The sequence below is a fragment of the Alosa pseudoharengus genome, unplaced genomic scaffold (assembly GCF_046254945.1).
Source record: "Alosa pseudoharengus isolate Yale_2024_CS ecotype anadromous, Long Island Sound unplaced genomic scaffold, YU_APseudo_1.1 YU_APseudo_1.1_scf_3, whole genome shotgun sequence".
In the NCBI taxonomy this organism is placed as follows: domain Eukaryota; kingdom Metazoa; phylum Chordata; class Actinopteri; order Clupeiformes; family Clupeidae; genus Alosa; species Alosa pseudoharengus.
In genome coordinates, this window is record NW_027468718.1 from 22,824,747 (window position 1) to 22,843,816 (window position 19,070).

Consider the following 19,070-nt stretch of genomic DNA (forward strand, 5'->3'; position numbering starts at 1 on the left):
TTTTCTTTTTCCTTAAACTGCTCACCTTTTTTGTGTGTTTTTAACCTGTAGCACTTTGAGATCTTCTGTATGATGAAAAGTGCATTATAAATAAAATGTATTATTATTATTTTTATTATTTTGCAAATCTGAGAAATTAAGTTGTCAGATACAGTAGACTGTTGACCTTATGCATCTTTTATGAATCAAGCTTTTCTGTGTGAGAAACCATTCCTGGATGGCATTTTAAATATCCTTTATGAATGGCAGGCTCTTCAAGTGCCTTTGGCCGGCCTGTTGTAGATAAAAGTATTGGGCAGTGATGACAAGGATGATTCTGACCCATGCATTTCTTTCATAAGAGCCATTAAAGCACATCAAAAAGCACCCACATGTACCACTGATGAAAGGCAGTTGTTGCTATGTTACTGTGCTCTTGGCTGGGGACTGAATAAAATATATTAGGATAATTAATCCTGATCCACCAGGTGTCATGGTAAATAATGCTTATGAAAAGCAGGAGGATATCAAGGCTGAAGTGGCACTGCTTGGCTAAGTTTCTGGGTTCCTATAGTGGAACTTTTCTGGGAATAGATAAGGGAAGAAAAAACCCTAGGGACAGATATGTTAAAACATTGGCGGGTCATGCAGAGTCATTTCTTTGCTTTTCTTTTCAGAGATCACCATGTTTAAAAAAATACTTTTGCATCCCTTTACCTTGTGGACTCTGACAACAGTTATTTTGAGAGACTCACTAACGGCACACAGTTGCGTTCCGTCAATGCATGCCAGTGGGTGTTCCCAATGGTAGCTATGCAAATGACTTAAGGTATAACCGTAATTTGATTGGCTGGTGCCGTCTGTTGTTCACTTGTTCGTGATTTGATTGGCTGGTGCTGTCTGTTAGTGCAGCAAAAGTTGAACTTCTCAACGCGAGTGACGGGAGCAACCATATTATGTCTATCGGTACCGATCCACTTGCACAACACTTCATTTTGTCGTGTCGCATTCCACTCTAGTCCTATGGGTGACATCAAGCGACTTTAACGCGCCCACAAAGCATTCCGGGAAGGCAGTGCTGCATTTGAAAATATGTCGCGCGTCAAAAAGCTGGGCGAAGCCCATCTTTATGCAAATGAATCCGTTGAACGCGAGGCGACTCTCCAATGAAAGGACGAGGTTGTAGGTCCTTTGTTCTACCACAACGGTGCCTGTGAAACTTTGGTTCCGCTTACAAGACAAATAATGTTTTAACGATCTCTTCCACAACCACCTAGTAGTCCATAAAACAAACGAAACTAGGATTTGGATGAATATATTGACTGTTGGTGTTTCTGGTGAGGATTTGAGATTGCATTGAGTAGTTTAAAGGAATTATCCGGAGTAAAATGCACTTTAGATCAATTTACGGATGATTGGGAGTACATACGTTGAGTTGACATCAAAATCATGTCATTCGGATGTGTTTTGAGAAAGTTCGATTTATCGTTTTTAGTCAAAACTCGTTAGCCTGTTAGTGACCAGGGCATGTCATTTCGCCGCTACAAAACGCTATTTTTATACCTCTTTTACAGTTCCAAACAACATTACACTTACGTGGTAGTGAGTAGAGGGTCCCTAAAGCCAAACCGAAGTATCCCGAGGTCTTTATGTGGTCGGATAGAGAGTCCAGAATGAATTTCATCAGAAAATGTCTAATAAGGGGAGAACCTCCACTCTCGGGAAACTTCCGGTTTCTGAACTGGTTGCAGTTCCTCTTCTGGTTCCACATGAGGGCGCTCACGAATAAGTGCAGAATGAATGAAGGTCTATGGAGCTGTACCCCTCAAATCCACTTTTCTCTGGATATAATTTTTTGCCCAGAAATTTTAATGTTGTATGCGAAAGAGGGTGCAGAGAAAATACAGACCGCTGAGTATTATATTTTTTGAGTCACTTATTTGTTCTAAAAAGCCTTTCAAAAGTGTCAATGACGTCATTCATTAGCAGAAAGCTAGTGTGTTGGGGGCAACAACGACCTAACCTGTAGGAAATCGAAAGGACGTAAGTACTCGTTCATTCAACTTTTGACCTATAATCCATATTGAGCTTGCAGAAACCACAATCAAATCTTCCGATTTTTCAACGACAACCAGGTGAAAGAGACACATTTAGCCGTCTAGCTCCATAGACCCCCATTGTTTTTGCACTTATTCGTGATCGCCCCTAGCGGAACTACAACAGATTGCAGGTACAATGGAGTTAATAGGGAGTGATCCGGCTCTCCGTAAACGGGCTCTGATTTCATCAAGCCAGTACCTTTCCGGAAATGTTGCTGCTGCAGCTAGCATCTTTAGGGGAAAGTCTGTAGGAGTCGATTGCATCACGTCGTTGCACGACATCATGTCACATGACATTTCAAAATTCCAACCTGTTAGTAAGCTAGGGTTTGCTGTTGCATACAACTTCATTTCAATTTCGAAAGAAATACTGGACTGTTTTTTTTTTTTAGAATGAATGAAGGTCTATGGAGCTGTACCCCTCGAACTTTCTCAAAACACATCCGAATGATTTAAAAAAAAAAAAAAAACGGTGACGAAATTGTGAATTTCCAGAGCAGAGCGTGTTACTCCACACTCGGCAATCGACTCCTACGGACTTTCCCCTAAAGATGCCAGCTGCAGCAGCAACATTTCCGGAAAGGTACTGGCTTGATGAAATTCATTCTGGACTCTCTATACGACCACATAAAGACCTCGGGATACTTCGGTTTGGCTTTAGGGACCCTCTACTCACTACCACGTAAGTGTAATGTTGTTTGGAACTGTAGAAGAGGTATAAAAATAGCGTTTTGTATCGGCGAAATGACATGCCCTGGTCACTAACAGGCTAACGAGTTTTGACTAAAAACAGTAAAATCGAACTTTCTAAAAACACATCCGAATGACATGATTTTGATGTCAACTCAACGTATGTACTCCCAATCATCCGTAAATTGATCTAAAGTGCATTTTACTCCGGATAATTCCTTTAAATAAAACAAGATTTCCAAATGGCTTGCATAGTTTGTTTAGGCTATTAATGTGTTGTATACTGTTAAGTTGGCCTACATGCCTAAAATTGTGGTCCATTTGTGGAAAAACACTTAAAATACGTTAAAACGATGAGCTGGTAACTGACATTTTAAACAAAACGCCCACACACGACTGAACGAGGGGAGGCAGCGCGACTCAGCGCGTATGACGTGTCGTGCAAGTGGATCTGTACCGTATGGGAGCAACCATAGGGAGCAACGCGACGGACCCACAATTCAGTTAGGCAACGGATGACGTAAGCCCAGTGATCGGGATGCGTCTCCAGCACCGCAACGCACGCAACTGTGTGTGGGAGCCATAACACTTTCACATTCTATCATGCACACTAATTAATTCAATATATTTATGGGTCTTATGTATTCAGTGTTATCATGAAAAGAAATGAAAAAAAATACTCAGTGATCTTAATAGTTCCTTGTAAAATGCTCACACAATTAACAGTTCTTGACAACATGTTTCCTGCAATATGGCAACTGATGGTAGTCGTATCCTGCTATATTATTTTGTATAGCAGTATGATCCATGTGCAGCCAACGGTCTAGACTGGCAAGTTGATTCATTGTGGTTAAGATTTTCTTCAAAACCAACAATGAACTGCTTTTCGTTTGTTGTTGATATTTTTTAGCATTTGTTTTCTTTCTTTTCAATTATTTCCCTTTATATTTTTTCAATCATTTGAATCCTTTTTTGAGTGCATTAATTGAAAATAGATGTTCTTTTCAACTTGTTTTGTTCTTGTCTCTTCCCCTTACAGTACATCATGAAGGGCATTCGACAGTAGGCCTACCTCTTCTGCAAGGTTCCTGAACATCAGTCAACCAGGACTGTGCAGTGGTGCAGTCCCCTGCCTGTTCTCCGGTCACTCTTGCCATTAGTAGACTGGTACAGTCACCTGGGAAGCTGTTGGCTGGCATTTTGTGTTCACAAAGCAACTTAAGCTTAAGCTAAAAGTAGCATCTAATGGCTCCTGTTGCGTGCGTTGCAGTGCTGGAGACGCATCTCATGCACTTTACATGGGCTCACGTCATCCGTTGGCGAACTGAATTGTGGGTCCGTTGCGTCGCGTTTCTCCCGTCGCTCGCGTTGAGAAGTTCAGCTGTTGCTGTACCGACAGACGGCACCGGCCAATCAAGCTGATCGACGGACGGCACCAACCAATCAAATTACGGTTATACCTTAAGTCATTTGCATAGCTACCGTCGGGAAAACCCACTGGCATGCGTTGACGGAACGCAACTGTGTGTAGAAGCCCTTAGTCTAGTAGAACTTAGAAGTATTTGAGTGGACTAATTCATAAAGACCAATTCTCAAACAGTTGTATGACACCCATTAATAACATTCCACTTCTCAATGTTTTGGAATGCTGAGGCAGAACTGCTTTAAAAACCATGAGGGAATAACTGCTAGCTTGTAGCACAAAGTATGCAATTAGCACCAACCAAACACAACTTAAAGTTCCTGTATAACAAAAAACATGTCATCAGATGCATTGTAGGTAGCTCAGTCTGTGATATTTTAAGGCACACTATGCAGGTTTTTTAGCTTAATATGTTAGTTTTTTAGCTTAATTTAACAGCTTCAGAGTCATCGGAATGGTTATATGACTTTTTTCGGGGTGAATGGTGGCCGTCTCGCTTCCCCCTAGTGCCCGTGAGCGGAAAAACCACCCTTGCAACTGTAGGCCGGCGGGCCGACGGCCTCAGTGTCAGGAAGTATAACGAGTGTAACGAATTGCTTTACTGCATTCAAATACACATGCACGCCAGGCACCGGCTAGAAGAAGGTAGCGATGGAGTTTCTCAGACATTCGTCATGACAGAGCCAGCGAAAAAGAAGCAAAAACCGAGAAAACAGTAAGGAAATTGCCAATACTGCATAGTTTACCTTTAATTACTATTTTATCTTTATTTATCTATAAAAGCGCAAGACTTGTTGCAGGCAGAATCGTGGAAAAACACACTTTATTAACTTACAAACTTACTTACAGAGAGACGAACCGACAAAAGATAGAGGAACAGGGGAGTAGAAATACATAGACTAATTAACAGAAAGACAGAGGACTGGACGAGACCAACAAAACAATAACGGGGAACAGGTGCAAGCAGAAACGGAGGGAAACTAACAAGACAGGAAGTGCAGACCATATAGGGAGAATGGGTGGAGACAAAGACACATGACCAGACAGGTAAATACAGAGCACATGACACAGAACAATATTCAGAATGGCCACCAGGGTGGCATAAAGTCTCTAGTCCAGGCCAGATCCTGACACATATAGCACAAATCTGTCCTTGCAAGCAAGCTTGTGCATGAGAGTTGACATCAGCCATAGAAACAAAGGGTTTCTCTTATTTTTGGAGTTGTCGCTTTTCCTCACTAACGTTGGTCTCAACAGCTTTGTGAACTTGGTTAACTTTTACTGGTAATTTTTTTTAGTATTCTCTTAGCAGTAAAATGAAATGCTTTGTGAATATATGCCATTACCCCCCCACACACATACACACACATACTCACACACCATTACACCATACGCCCTAAACTCACACACCACCCCCCCGCCCACACACACACCATTTCATCACCCCCCACCCAAATGCACAACATACACCCCGCCCACACACACAGGTAACCCCCCCCCCCTCATACTCCATTACCCCCCCACACACACACACACACAGACACACATGCACACACACCAACACCCCCCCCCCACACATACACACACACACAAACCATTTCATCACACCCCCAGACACCCCATTACCCCACCCCCCATACACACACAATATACCTTTTTAATTACTCTAAATGTGTTAATTATTAATTACTTTAAATGTATTAATTAATTACTTTAAATTTGTTAAATTAAGTTGAGCTGACTCTAGAGCGCAATAATTCCTTTTATGGATACATGACTATAAACTACTTGAACTTGAATGTTCTTAAGGTAGATGTGACCAATGTAAGCATGCCTGAAAATACTTAAATTTACCATTGTTTTTTTTACAGTGAACCGTAATTGAACAGCCAGGAACCACACTTGATTTAGCATAATGTATTAGGTTAAGTAATTATTTCACACTGCTCATATCCTGGCTGCCTGCTGGTAGACACACAGTGTGCATCATGCCGACCTGCTCTTAGGGCTAAGTAGGTTGGGTCTTGGGACTAAGTAGGTTAGGTATTTTATTTTTGCCACAAATTCATTCGCTTGGCAGTCAGAGGCAAACACAATAGGCCTAGCTTGAAAATATATTGTTCCTTTGGCATTTTTGTGATGATAAAGTGAGATATTACTTCACTATGAATGGCCAATAAAACATCCTCTCCTCTTCAGTGCAACTGGATACAACCAGTCAAAAAAGTTTGGAGACACCTAATCATTTATGGATCTTTCTTTTTCTGACTATTTTTACACACGTGGGGTTATGTAGTTAAAAAAATAGTGCAAACAAAAGAATGCAATATTTTGCTCTGATGACAGCATTCAACACTCTTAGCACTCTATAATTAGTAGAATATATAGTAGGCTAAAGTGCAGAATTATCACACAATGAGTTTCAAGTGTTATTATTACATTATAGTTATTGCTGCTCAAATACTGAGCACTGTTCAACCACTTCCCCTGCCATCCTGCCATCTCCCTATCACCCTTCGGTCATCAATCTGATTTCCTAGCCAGTAGGCCACGGCTGCCTCAGAGAAAAGCATTAGAGTAAGCAGAAGTGATCCATCTTTTGGGGGTCGTGGATGGGCTTCCAAGACTCAATGGCAGCACAGATTAGTTCTGTTTTATTTTTGGAAATGTGAGCTTTGTGAAGGAAATGCACACTAATAAGCATTCAGTCATATGGCCATTCAATAGAAAATAAACTTTTCATGTCACATGAAAATAAAAAACCCAAAACCTATAGCCGGCTGTCATGCTAAATAAACCAAACCAAACAAACCAAACTAGTTTGAAGTTTGAGGTGCAGGCCTGATACGAAGCTTGTGTGCGGCGAAGCCTTAAACAAGATGGTTGTTTCGCTCCACTAGCGTAGAGAAAAAAGCTTGTTTGCAACAATGGCTGCCGCTTTCACCAAGCTGCATGGGGCCATAGAAATGGACACAGCCACCCCATAGGTGATTTGTTCCGATGCCAACCCAACAAAACATCACTTAATTATTTTTTCACTCAAAGCTTTCCTAAATAGCTTATCCGTGAACTTTCCCTTAGAATGCCTTTGAGTTTCTTATCCAGAGAATATGGTTATTTCTCTCATGTGCAACTGAAAGTTGCACATGAGAGAATACAACGGAGCCGTAAATGGTTCGGCAACTGCAACCCTGCTGATCGCAAGGCACTACAAAGAGTAGTGAAATCTGCTCAAAGGACCATTGGCTCCCAACTCCCCTCCATCCACGACACATATCATAAACGCTGTACAAACAAAGCCAAATCCATTGTCAAGTATGCCACCCACCCAAACCATGGTCTTTTCAGTCTACTCCCATCTGGCAGGCGATACAGGAGCCTGTGCTCCCGCACCAGCAGGCTCAGGTACAGCTTCTTTCCAGAGGATGTAGCACTGCTGAACAAAACTTCTAGCATTTGCACTATAGCTGTTACTAGTCTACCTGTTTACTTTTTACTACTGCACTGCTGACCTGTTTACATTACTCCTACACTGTTTCACCTATGACTTTGCACTGTGCTAACACCCCATACTATACATTATATTTATATATATACATATATTTATTTTATATTCTATAGCCTGCCCATAAACATTATTACCAATATTACATATATTAATCTAATCTAATCTAAAGTGAGAGATGAGGCCAGTCACACAATGTTGAATTTCTCTGGAAATAAGGGTTTATATAAAGGCTTTAAACACTTCAGATGTAAAGTGATTCGCTGTCAAAGTAGTAAGTGTAAAGTTAGTAAACCTCACTCCCCGACGACACTCAAGAGCAGAGCTGGGTTTTTAGCTCGATTGTCAGCATGCTTGACACCCGATCTAAGGTGCTGCTGGTTTGCGGGTTCTAGTCTGGGTGTGTGCATGGCTGAATTGCGCAGGTTCAATGCAACGCAGGTTACAAAAGCACTTATGGAATTAGGGTTTCCTGCAGCACTTTAAAGCGGCCGCCTTAGCAATAGATGCCTGCCGCCTTAACTACGTTGTCAAAAACAAAAATGGGGAAAAAATGTATATAATATGAGCGATATCCGCTGTGTTACTCTAGGCCTACTGTTTTCTCCCTTTCATTCCAAACCATGACCAACGCCAGTCTCCCTTCTCTGCAGAACGCATACAAAATCATAAAAAACGTGCCATGAATTGTACGTTTTTACAATCTTTAAATTCCTAATAAATAAGTAAATCTATTATTTACTTAGGCTGCGCAAAGCTCAGGGCTTTATTTGGGGCAGGCTTGTAATCGAGGCAGACCTTTATTTCTACATTTTATTGTGAGGCATGCGTTTCGTTTGGAGCGGCATTTGCTTGAATTTCAGATGGCATTTCCCAGTAGATTCAAACAAACTCTACTTGTAATTCTCAGTGACTAAGTATACTTCCTGTAATGAAATAGATATCTAAGTCTCACATACAATTATTGCCCTAATCAATGTTTCACCAAATGTTGACATAGAATAAATCTGTCACACAGTGAGGTTTCACCTTGAGAATTTCAGTTGTAAAATAAATCATAGATAGATAGATAGATAGATAGATAGATAGATACTTTATTGATCTCTAGGGGAAATTCAAGGTCACATTAGCATACAGACATACACACACACAAAGTAATTAAAAGTATACAATATAAAAAACAACTAAGCAATAAGGACTGTAGAAGATAAAGAATATACTAAATATACTAAATATACTAAAATACAAATTATACTAAATAAAACTTAATCTAAATAAATTCTAAAAAACAGTATCCACATAGTGGGTGATAAATCAATCAGGTGCGCTTGCAATGACTGAAGCAGGGACTGAGCCTGTGGTCCTCTGTGCATAAGGTAAGGTAAGGTGCTCTTTGTGAATGAGTGTCATGGTGATGGTGCAAATGAGTAAGTCAAACAGTGCAACAGTGCAAGAATAAAGTCTATATATCTATGTATAAATAACTATATTAAGAAAGGTATAAGTGTGGTCACAGTTCAGCTGTGGCATGGAGGGAGGGGTTGTGCATATGTGCTAATAAAGCACGCAAACAGTGAGGCAGAAGACCATGGTAAAGTGGCTAGTGGACAGACAGTTCAAGACATGGAGGTGGTGAAGAGGCAGACAGACTATGCGGAGAAGTCTATTTCTCCTCTTCCCTTAAGTGATGCATTGAACAGTTCAATGGCCCTGGGGATGAATGACTTCCTCGGTCTGTCTGTTGTGCAAGGCAGTGAGCGAAGTCTCCAGCTGATCAGGCTCTTCTGCTTAACAATAGTGCTGTGGAGTGGATGACACTCATTGTCCAAGATCAGTTGATCAGTTTGTTCAGGGTCCTTTTGTCAGATATTGAAGTGATGCACTCCAGTTCAGCTCCCACTACAGACCCAGCTTTCCTCAGCCTGTCAAGTCGCCCCGCATCCTTCTTCTTTGTGCTTCCTCCCCAGCATACCACAGCATAGAAGAGGACGCTGGCAACAACAGACTGGTAGAACATCCTGAGGAGCTTGCTGCACACATTGAAGGAGCGCAGCCTCCTCAGGAAGTACAGCCTGCTCTGCCCTTTCTTGTAGAGTGCGTCAGTGTTGGCTGACCAGTCCAGTTTATTGTCCAAGTGGAGACCCAGGTACTTGTAGGTGCTTACCACCTCGACATTGACCCCATCAATGGAGACTGGTAGCAGAGTGGGCTTAGAACTGCGGAAATCCACCACCATCTCCTTGGTCTTTGAAGTGTTGAGTTGGAGATGATTGAGTTTGCACCATTGCACAAAGTCCTCCACCAGGCTCCTATAGGGGAGAGTGCAGGTGATTGGTGCCAGTGGGGAAGTTGTGCCACCCCCTATTTCTAGGAAACTATAGAAGAAATTGGTCATGTGACCACACATTTTTGAAGACTCAGCCATTTCAATCATCCTGCAGAGAAGAGAGCCTCATTGCATGAGAGGTAAGCACATTTAAGTTAAAAGAACTGTTTTTTGCCTTTCAAAGTAAAATTTCTATGATCATGTTTTTTTTATTGTTGTGTCAAAACAGTTATAGACAAGTTTGAAACATTTCACACATGTTTTAGTGATTTGGTAAGCTACATTATGAGTCTATACAGGTAGCATGATGTTAGCTCAAATCTGATGGATGATGCATTTTTTCCAAAATGGTGGGGTTGGGGTGATTTGTGCCAAAGGCCCTGGGTTAAGTTGTGCCAGTGGCACCTCCACTTATACTCACCCCCACTTATAAATAATGTTTTAAACATATTATTTTATTGTAATTGTGCATTTTATTCTTACATTTTATTACTAAAACTATGTGACATTCTTTATTTTAGACCAAAAATAGAAATATACCATCATGCCACAGAGTTATAAGAGGAAGACAGGCAGGGCACACTGTATGGAGAAGGAGCTGGCAGAACATATAAAGGCACTAGCAGTAATGTTTCACGGTCTGTCCATGAAATACTGTGAACTTCACACACACACACACTGACCAGGAAGCCTGGGAAGGAGAGGGGGAACATCATCTCTAGGTAGTAGCAGTGGCAGAGTTGACATCTACACAACCACATCCAACCACCTAAATCTGCTGTAAACTTCTCTGATCAACAAAACTTTAATCTCATTTCAGGTATGACTTCCCTCCACACAAGATCTACAACATGGATGAAACTGGTGTGACAATGGAAAATTACCTTTGATGTGCTCGTGTGGCGCAATAGGCTTGTAGAAAATTGGCCTTTGATGTTGTAAAATAACTTTAAATAAACCTTAAATGAGTAATTTTGTATTGAATTTGTCTAGCTTTTATAAAGCATTACAGTGTCTGAGATCAAAATATACTGTTTTACTTCAATAATCGATGGCACAATTTACCCCAATGCATTCTCTTCAAAGGCACAACTTACCCTGCACCGGAGGCAAGTTGTGCCACAAGACCATTTTTTTTTCAGAAAGCTATATCTCTTAAATACTATATTTCAGATTGAAAGTGATTGTTCCCAGAGATGCACCACATCCTGAAATATATGTTCATATTGTAGTTAGAAGCATTACTATCATGGCCTCCCTTTAAAGTCACTTTAAGTAAAAACTGGCACAACTCACCCACTCTCCCCTACTCCTCCTCCTGCCCGTTCCTGATACATCCCACAATTGCAGTATTGTCAGAAAACTTCTGCATGTGGCATGACTCAGTGTTGTAGCAGAAGTCAGATGTGTACAAGGTGAACAGGACTGGAGAGAGCACAGTTCCCTGTGGCGCTCCGGTGCTGCTGATCACAGTGTCACAGTGAGAGACAGTTCTTCAGTCTGACGAACCAGCCGTAGGCTATCAAAAGCATACGATTTTCAGTTTGGTTTGGGATTTCATTTACTGTTGGACTGTTTGATTATTGCTAAATGTTGGGACTGATAGGCACTGAAATCTGGGGGATATTTGATGGTTCACTATTAAGTTTCATGTAGTTGAAAGAGTGTCAGAATTTCCACCCGCTGTGTTTATTGCGAGATAGGCAGTTGCTTTATTTCATTCATTGAACGTGCGCTGTGCTGTAATGGAAACCTTATTGCCTAGCCAAGTAGGCCTACGGTAGCCTAAATTGAGTTATTTTTTTTTAATTATGCATGATTTACTTTTTTATTAAATTCGTAGGCTGGAATGCCTTGCGGCAACAATTGTGTTTAAATGTAGTAGATAAGACTAGCCTCTGGCAAGCTCAGCTAGTAGACTAGCTACTAGACTAGACTCTGGCAAGCTCAGAAGGGGATGGCAAGACTGGTAGCTTGAGAGCGACGTGTTGAGACCCATTAGGACAACAACTTTTCATTGGCAACAGTAGGTCTATTACACCAACCAACAAAATAAAATATTAAGAAGAGCTCTTTAATTTCATTGAGTTAAATCGAAACAATGTATTTTAGTGCTTGTGAACTGATAGCCATAGGCTATTGGTAGGCAATTATTATCCCCGTCATAATTTAAGGATTTACGGGTAGGCCTATATTATTGGTAGGCAATTATTATCCCGGTCATAATTTAAGGATTTACGGGTAGGCCTATATGTGATATGCCTCCGAATCGTGTGATGTGTCTGAACAGCGGCAACTGGTGGTTGAATGTCATCGCGCTATATATCTATCATCGTTCGCCAAACATTCTAATTCAAAATTGTAAATCTTACACAAATTGCACATTGCAACGGTTATTTTGATAAATAATGATTATACATTGACAATGATTATTAATAATGGTTAAATGTAGTACAGAGTCTTTAGTAGTTCCCCCCCCCACCACCACCATTATGGCAAACGCCACCCTACCACCTTGACTAACAAATTCTGCGGGAAACCCTGAGAATAGTACCCTACTTTTAGATGAACTGCTCGCTATCACATACTAAAATATTTTAGCCACCTAAATTAACCAAGCTAGGCTAAAGTGCTTCGTTTGAGAAGGTGTAGTAGGCCTAGGCAAATATAAAATGGAGATGTTAGCCTAACAGGCTATGGGGGACATTTTGCACTTGCATGTTTCATGCATTTAGGGAGAAAAAAGACCTCCCTCGACACCAACAGATGTTAACCAACACCCCACCTCTCCACTCATAGGGTAGCCTGCCCTATTACTCCACTTTACGAGTCAGCTATCAAGCATGAGCCACTGCACAACCAGCAATGTTTGTTATGATCACAGGAATCAACAGCAACATAACTACAGCTACCATGGCCCAGAAAGGGTCTTAATATTTGTGATTCAACGTTTCAAAAAGTTCTATTGTCTATCACATACAGACAGAAACTTTTCTTAGGTTTGAGACTCAGCTTGGGTTAGAGGAATGTAAAAGTACAAATTAAAGAATTTGTCCATGTCTAACATGTGCATTGCAGTGTAGAAAGGTTTGTAGGTTTTCTTTCTGCCCAGAGCAGCTCTATAGCGTCTGTCTGATAAGAGCAGCTGAAAGGAATGATGAAGTGGATGTGAGGAATCTTTTGTGATGGGAGTCTGCCTATCTTTTCACTGCCTGACTGTAAAAGTCTGAGAGTTTACATTCAATGTAAGATACAGCCAAGGGCCACACAGATTATAGCTATTATATTCTTCCTCAAGATGGCACAGTTCAAGAAGTGATTGTTGGTTTTCCTTACTTTTTGCCATCTACCACTTTGCCATCCAGGCACAATCAATGTTGCCTTTGCTTTTTATGTGCTGTAAATTAAATGTAATACCATTGTGTGCTACTGTGTGCAGGTTATATTAATCAAAAATATTCAAATGACTATATTTCCAGTGAACCCAGGTATTCAAATAGGCTATGGTCAAAACATGCTAAGCTTGGGCCAAAATAGAAAGGCAGCAATCGACACTTGAAGTCATTTTTGTATTACCTTCACAAGTGTGAAGGGACGTTTTACCATTAACTAAAGCTGGGGAAAAAAGAACACTATTCAACAATTTACAATATCTAAATATGTCTTTAAGGGGTAATTAGTGTTTGGTCTTAAAAATGATGTAGTTTGGGATTGGGCATTCCCTGTAAAAATGTATCATTTCACAACACCACGTTGGTTATATTGGCAGAAGACGCCAGTCATATAGCAGCTTTTCTTAGTAACAAACTTTTACTTTACTTGCCTAGATAGGTCTAGTGCATTGCTCTCTTTCAAAGATTAGACTATAGCTCACCTGCAGTATGTACTTTTAAAGATACAGCCTGATCTGATATTGATCCATCTGTCATTTATATACCTCAAGATGCAGATGCAGTGGTCTCTTTTCATGCAACATGAATACATTAGCTATGTAACACGTTAGGCTATGTAAACAGTAATTCCAAAATGCTGAACCAATGACATTTACATGATGACCAATACACTTACAATTATAGGTAGGTTCTGATAAAGGTCCCGTCCCCCGTCCCCCCACTTCTTGGAGCATTGTTTTGAGCATTTAATATGCATTTATTAATATAATAAGTGTTGTTACCAGGGATAAGAACGCATCACGCAAACGTCTCCAATTAGGCCACTTTGTCATAAAATTCGTTACAAGAATGACCGTCATGCTGTAGCACTCCACCATGCGTAAGACATTAAAAACTACGCGGCAGCTCGTTGTTCCGCGTTACCCGATAGTAGCTAAAGTGGCTAGAAAACCATAGATTAAGTATAATATAAACTCTTTTGATCCCGTGACGGAAATTTGGTCTCTGCATTTATCCCAATCTGTGAATTAGTGAAATGCACTCTGCACACAGTGAACACACAGTGAGGTGAAGCACACACTAATCCCGGCGCAGTGAGCTACCTGCAACAACAGCGGCGCTCGGGGAGCAGTGAGGGGTTAGGTGCCTTGCTCAAGGGCACCTCAGCCGTGGTCGGGGTTCGAACCGGCAACCCTCCTGTTACAAGTCCGAAGCGCTTACCAGTAGGCCACGGCTGCACCTATACAACTGTCTGTATCCGAATCTAGCAAGCATCATGGCCCACTGTTGCAATTCCTTCGTTTGTGTTTTGCCGAAAGCAGGTAGGCTAATCCAGTGGTCAAAATTACACGATATGCATGTGTGAGTAATACGAGCTCCAATATATAAGTGATAGGCTATTTAACCATAAGTAATGACCCAACGGTGAACCTGAACAACTTTAGGAAAAACTTACGATTGGTGCAGCTACTTTCATCTAAACAAAAACTTTTCAAATGACTGGCACTTGCCTGCCAATGTTCTTTCTGTTGTTTTTTTGTTGACTGTGCACCTCTGCATTTTAATCATTCGCAATGACATTCATGTGACGCCCCCTCAAATTGATCTACACCCACACAGCGTGTGAATCCTGGTTGTGCTATTGTTATTGGCATGATTTAGGCCTACGTGTGGTAATGAATAAAGCCATGCCTCGGTATGTTCTGCGTCAAGGAGATTAGACTAGGCCTATGCTAGATTACATATAGTCCAGTAGTAATAGGGTTACACCCCAGTGTACCCCATCTTCCTGCAGCCGCATGACACTCCACAGCCATCTGCTCTGCAGCCACAAGAGATCATGTTGAGCAGAGTGTCTGGAGCAATGGGGCGGTCAGTTTCAACTGGAGTCAAGATATCCTCCATTTTCCATCCCCAATCTGTTGGCTGCAATGGCCTTCCCATCCATTCCTGAACAATGAGATATGTTTTGAATGAATGTTGCTTTGCTGCAGCACTTGTTGGAGGCAAAGTTGCCAACTGGAAGGATGAGGAAAGTGAAGTTCTGCTGATTGCCTTATTGTAAGCAGTGTATCGGAACTGATCCAGTTATTCACAACTGGAAGCTCCATACAGCTTCAGGAGGAAGCTTTCACCTGCTTGTTGTACTTGCTGATGAGTAATTGCATTGATGAATGTGTCAAGTAGATCATACTCTTAAGCATTTAAGCCCACCTTGGAAAAAGGCATTTTTTGAACATATTTCATCCAAATCCTTATTTGTGTTTTAATTTGAAGATTTATGTAAAATGAATCAGAAAACATTTAGTTTGTATACTAAATGTTTTTGCAATTGCAATATTAAAATAGTGTACCCCCCTTGAGAATCCCCACTACACCACTCAGCTGAATGAAAAGAGGGTAGGGGAGAACCGGGACAAATGAAACACTTCTTAATTAAATGTAATTTACAAAGACATGTAAAACACTGAAAGTTAATATTTTGTCTCTAGCAACCTACATCTATCCTCTGTCGAATACAGTTGCATACAGTTCTGAACAAAACCGTTCAAGAGTTATTTAAGGAGAAGTCGAACGTGCGTTTTGTTTATCGTCCCTCCTGCTGGGACGAATGAAACAGCATGGGGGACGAATGAAACATACAGCTTAAATTATGTAAACTTCCCACAATTTCAATATTTGACAACATATCATGAATGGTACTTCAAGTAGGCTATGTGTTATTTTAGATAGATTGCTGCTGGGCTATATGTCTTGGTTCATGTCTGTTAACAACTCATTGACGTCATGGTAAAGCGCTTATCTCGCGGTTATGGAAATAGCATGCACTATGCCATTAATATAGCTAGAATAATGCATGTTTTGAATTATATAATGTTTCAATGTACAAAATGTTATTTCACCCTGTTTTTACGTGGTTAAAGCCACCACACATCCAAATAAGTGCCCTTCATGACCGACAGGCCGTCGGTCTCCATAGGTTAACATGGCAAAACTCGACCCCCTACCTGATAGCCCCAAATATATTTGCATCTTTCTAAAACTACTTTTCCATGTCTCACCTGCATAACATATAGTATAAACACAGATATGTGTGCATTGACTTAGAATAAATGAGGTTTACTGCCTGGTCGGGACAAATGAAACAGGTGTTTCAATCGTCCCGCCATAGACATCTAGCATTATAGGCTGTTTTGCATCCATTACAAACAATCATGCAATGTGAACGTCTGGGATTGGGGAAAGCACCAAATGCTCTACTGAATAAGCATGAAGTCAAACCTTTAAATGAGAAACACTCTTTAATAATAAAAAAAATAAACCGCTAATGATAACTTGTGACCATCAAAAATCGTTTATCGCCTGTAACTCCGTGATACCAGGACGTAACAGGAAGGCATTTGGCTGAGCAACGGAGGTTAATATGCTCTATGTTTTGTCCAAATGATGACTGTCTATCATCGTTGCACTCGGAGAAAACCGGAATGTTTCATTCGTCCCCCGTTTCAATCGTCCCGGTTGTACCCTATTCTTCATTTTTAATTCTACATAGTTTTTAGACGAATTTCCCATTCACCATGAATTTGTGAGATAAACTGTAGGTTACCTTCAAAACTCCCATTAAGAGTTTTCAAATTGGTGACACTAGTCTGACGGGGATGACTAGAGACATCGTTTGTGTTTTTAACCTGATAACCGTAGCAGCAGGGCTTTGTGGAAACGAGTGTTTTCGTTTGCCCTAAAGTGGCTATGATCAACAGAGGGGCTGAGCACAGCAACGTTTACTGTATATTCATCCTTCAGACGAGCTGGCACCTGAATGTGAGGTTTTACGAACGAGTTCAGGATAAGAATCATTCCTTTTTGGGTGAGTAGCCTAGTCATTTTCATTTTGTTGGCTAATTTCTGCTTACGTATGAGACAATGTGTGCGTGTTTACCATGTCACCCGCCTCATAAGTTTGTTCTGTAAGAATGTAAAAAACAGTGTTAAACGAGGGTTAAGCATTTTTTTCATAATAACAATCTAAGGCAGGCTACATCTGGGTTACAGGTTACATTTTTAATTAGATCTTAATTTATGGGAGCAATGGGTTCGTTAACAACCTGTTAATGTAGCATACAGTGTAGGTTATTGGCTGACAGCATTCAATTCATTATGAATTCTGACTGGATGAATGTATCCTATCAATATCCTCATATCCTATCCTATACAAAATTGTCACAACTGGATTCTTAGTCTAGAATAAAACTATACAGTGCTTTAAATAGCCTATACTACAGCCATACAGTGGGGTAAAGAGGAAAAGAGGTAAAAACGTCATTAGTTTTTTTTACATCATTCCAAATGAGCAGTATAAGGCATATACTCCTGAGAAAACTTTTCTTACTTTTAAGGATGCGGGGCCTGTAGAGGGTGTTCAAGACTCTAGTCACTATCGAGTGAACACAATATTGTCTGTCATTTTGAACAGCAATGGCCAGAGTGCAATCAAAATGTGTCAACTATCATCACATCAATTCATGTAATAAATGATTTCATCATCATGAAAATTGATTGAACACTTTTTTCTAGTCAGACTGTGTTCATATACAACAAATATTAGCTGTTGTTCATACAATTATTTTCTTCACAGAAATATCACTGGAATCCAGTAGGCCTATTGTTTTTCAGCCATGTCCCTTGTTTACAAACATTTCCCTGGATGATTATGATACAATCCTCAAATTCCTCGAATTCCAATTTCACTTGAAGAGCATCATTTGTGGTTAGTGATGTTCCCCTTCACTGTAAAGCACTTTGCATGCCTTTAAAAATGCTATAAATGCAATGTGCTGTTGCTATATTGTTGCCCACACAGGTTTTCACATGGTGATGAATACCTCCCCACATCTTTCCTTCTGAGAGATTATGTGGAATGCTCTTTTTATACTCAGTCATGGTGCCAGTAACCTAGTTGAGAAAATGTTCCTCCTTGTGTTTTTCTTTAGCATTACACAACTTTCCCAACCTTTTGTTCACACTAATGAATATGAAGTATCAAAGCATCACCTTTGGATGCCTCACGGGGGAAATAAAGCAGTATAGCTATATTTTTGTTTACTTACAACAATGTTTAATTAGCCACATAACTCAATGTAATGTTCTCAGATTTGTATTCCATATATTCCCTTAGATTGCACTCTTCAATCATCTGGTTGTGCTCATGAAGCAGCCTGCAATGTCCAGGGAGCACATGGATGCCATGAGTGACTTTTCTTTGACGTGTCTTCTCCACTGCTGAAACGTTCAGTTTGATGAAAATTGATCATAAAGGTATGAAACACCACTGGGCAAACATAGCCTAATGCGTGGCAGATTTTTGAGCTTGAATAGAATTTAAGAATACTGAAAAAGAAAAGCATCTATCTATCTATCTATCTGGGACAGTGCTCAATGAACAACAGTAAATAAGCGTTAGCCATATGGGCTAATTTTCATCTGTTGTCTCTAGCCAGTTCTTAAGGAACCTACAATACAAAGAGATTACCAATATTAAAGATAAGAAATTAATGGTTTAAATCTCATTCATACAGTGCACAATTAACTATGACAAGTATTTTGCTCCACGTCAAATGTTTTACTCAGATGAACTTTCCCTTTATTCTTCTCTTCT